The 3,393-nt window shown below is 38.0% G+C and overlaps 1 pseudogene; it reads left to right on the top strand.

Moving 5' to 3' along the window:
• The first annotated feature begins 3,067 nt into the window (after window positions 1-3,067).
• Window positions 3,068-3,162, top strand: LOC126513805 (uncharacterized; annotated as a pseudogene).
• The last annotated feature ends 231 nt before the right edge of the window (window positions 3,163-3,393 follow it).

Below are 3,393 nucleotides of genomic sequence, written 5' to 3'. Positions count from 1 at the left end.
ACACACACACACACACACACACACACACACACAAAATGGCCAAAAGTCTATGAAAAGGTACTTGAGTTCATTAGCCAGAGAAGAAGAATGTAGTTTAGTGTATGAGATTTCTCATTGACCCTACACTTGTATCCCCCAAATTATCATGAATGTGTATGTATCCAAACTGTTTTAATTGACCAAGCAACTTATATTTCAGAGTTACAAAATATTTATATTTTCATTTGCAACTTTTCATCAGTTATGTCTCATAAGGCAATACATGATTTAAAAACCAAATATATTTAAATGCATATACAAATGATGAGTTGGTTCTCAATTTTTCTTTTTTATTTGAGACAGGGTTTCTTCGTGTAGCCCTGGCTGTCCAGGATCTACCTTTGTAGACCAGGCTGACTTCAGAGATCCACTTGCCTCTGCCTTGCTAATGCTGGGACTAAGAATGTGTGTCACCACTATCCAGAGGTTTTCAGTTCTTTAATAAGAGAATAGAATGGGGTTCTTTTTATTCCTCTGTTACAGAATCAGTCTGTTACAGATTCTAAATAGCAAAAAGTGTTAAAAAGTTATTCTAGTCTCCTGTAGCAAAAAGGGCCATGGTGCTGATAGCCTGCATCCAGCTACAACTCTTAGAGCATTTCCTGAGACCAACCATGAATTCCTGTGCTCTGTTCCTTGTAGGCTCATATTTCTACATGGTGTGCCAGCCAAGTTCTAGGGCCATGGTTGGTACCCAAAGCAGTCATGGTACCCTGCCAGACAGGCTGTCGCTACCCTAACAAAGGCTCAGGATACGCTACACCTTTTCTTTTGTAATTATGTAGATCTCCTGAGAAGAGGTGTGAATTCCAAGCTAGTGACTGAGCTGCAGACGGGACTGTAGTCCTGCTGCCCCCAGAAACAGGATGTTAATGAACTTCCACCTTAGTTTACCTTGGCGGATAAAAGGTGTTTGGATAATAAACGCGGGTGATCTTTAGGATTTGAATGAAACCTGAGACTCCCTTCCGATATTGATGTGTGAACTGTGTCTCAATTATTCCCGCGTCTCCAGGAAGGACCAGAGAGGGAAAAGTCGTTTATGTTGGGGCACTGGACCCCGACAATTCCTCTGCTGGTCAAAGGGGACATGCCCTTAGATTGGCTTGTTTCATCATGAAAATAGTCAACACAAATGGCGATAATGGGCTACGAGGTTAAAAAGATCCCTGAAGATAACCCTCAGAAATGAAGTTTTCACTGAAGAACACTTCCTCCCAAAGCACGAGACAGTATGTGCAGTTTAACTGGAAGACATTATGTCAGCTGCTACACCAGCCCTTTTAAGTTCAGTTGGCAGAAATCATTCAACATCAGCTTTTGTATCTGTTCTTGCCTTTTTGTCTCACTGACTATTAAGTGATATTCCTAGAGCTTTGAATGTACTCAAGATAACAATTGCGGGTGAAAGGTGCCTAACATGTATAGATGTCTGGGGAAATTATACATTTGAGTTTTGGCTATTAGACAACAGGGGTTGAGAATGTTCAAGATTTATTTCTTTGTTCAACTTGATGCTTATCTCTAAATATCATTAAAATATCAAATATTGTAAATGAGCGTTTTATTACTCTGATTTCTTTAAACTTAGCTAAGTTAGGTATAGTAGCTAGTACTGCTATTCTAAGCATCATGTGTGAATTCTTTCTAGAAACCTGTAACTCAAAGTATGGCCCACAGGCATCATCTATCATTCACTGTTCCTACAAAATTTCAATTGTCTGTATGGTAGCACCAACCTGTCATCCCAGCCCTTGACTGGTAGAGTCAGGAGGATCGTGTGTTAGGAAATAACTTGGTATAAATAGCTAATCAAGATTAGCCTGAGCTAATGAGGAAGATCGTGTTTGGTAGTGAGCTTGTCCAGTATGTGGGTTTGTATGACAATGTACATTTGAATACTTGATCTTTAGTTAGTGATGTTGCTTAGGGAAGATTAGGAAGTGCTGTAGTGTGTCACTGAAGGTGGGCTTTGAGAGTTCAAAGACTCACCCTTCATACTCTATTCTCTCTCTTCTGTGCTTGTCACTCAAAATGTGAGTTCTCAACTTCCTGTTTCTGCCCCAATGCCTTTCATGTTTTCTTGCCCTGACAGACTGTTATCCCTCCAGAATCACAAGCCCAAATAAACTCTTTCTTTTTAAGTTGCCTTGATTGTGGTGTTTTATCAAGAAATAAAAAAGAGTACTAATACAGAAGCCTAGATTTTATCCCCAGTCCTTTAAAAAATCAAATAAGAAAACATAATTGAATGCATCACTGACAAAACAGATAGAAATTATTCTTAATCAAGTCTCCAATCTCAACAGAGGTAGGTTAGTGTTTGATGGGTATGGCTCTCACTCCATGGTGACATTACATAGCTATTCTAAATACAATGAAAATTCTAGGATATAAATTTTTTAATATTGAAATGATAAATAGGACACCATGATATGATGGTACTGCTTTTGTTTAGAATCAATCCTTAAAATTTCTTCTGTTCTTTTCACAGAAATGTATAAACTAAACCAAGGGATCTGCATACTCAATCTAAAGTGTCTCACAATTTTCAACATGCTAATGTTATACTCAGCCTGAGGGTGTTTAAAGTTCAAGTTGCTATCCTTTCTCTCCCAGACTGTCTTTGCATTTTCCCTCTGTGTGGAAAGTAACTGTTCACAAATAGTACCTGGTCAAGTAACCTTAATGTTTATTTCTACTAACTTCTTGCTTCTTTTTGAGACAGAGTGTTGCCCTGACTTGTCCGGAACTCTCCAGCCTAACATAGGCCAGGCTAACATTACCCTTGAACTCACGAATTTGTCTACTCTGCATCCTGAGTGCTGGAATTAAAGGTGTGAATCACCATGCCAGACCTAAACTGAAGAGTTATCTTCGGTCTGTTACTTTCCTTCCTTCTTTATTCCTGCCTGACAATCTCCCTTTCACTGTAGAAATCATTTTTATTTTCCCTTCTATTTTTTTCTGCTGTTGCTTTAGTCCAAGCTTCAAAAATATTTAAGACATGAATTGGAAATTGTGCTTTGTGCTGGCTGTAGTAGCACATATACTAAAATAAGAAGATTAGCATGTTGTTTGAGTAAGGATGATATTCAAATTCATGAAGCATTTCATACTTTTCCACTTTGAATTGCAAAATAAAGCCAATGATGTAAAAAAAAACTGTGTCTTTAGAAACTCCTCATAATGCTATCCCTGCACTTTGTATATGTGCAAAAATTATCTAATGGATATTTCTCTTGATAATTAATAGTGTCTATCAGATATCTCGTTGGAGATAAATAAAAGCCACATCCAGGCCCTTATTTAGATTATTTGCTATCCTGAGATCTCTGTGTCTGTTTAAGACCT

This window comes from Alexandromys fortis, unplaced genomic scaffold (genome assembly GCF_014885135.2).
Source record: "Alexandromys fortis isolate MF-2015 unplaced genomic scaffold, M_Fortis_MF-2015_v1.1 scaffold_117, whole genome shotgun sequence".
NCBI lineage: Eukaryota > Metazoa > Chordata > Mammalia > Rodentia > Cricetidae > Alexandromys > Alexandromys fortis.
This window is presented reverse-complemented; position numbering and strand designations above follow the sequence as displayed.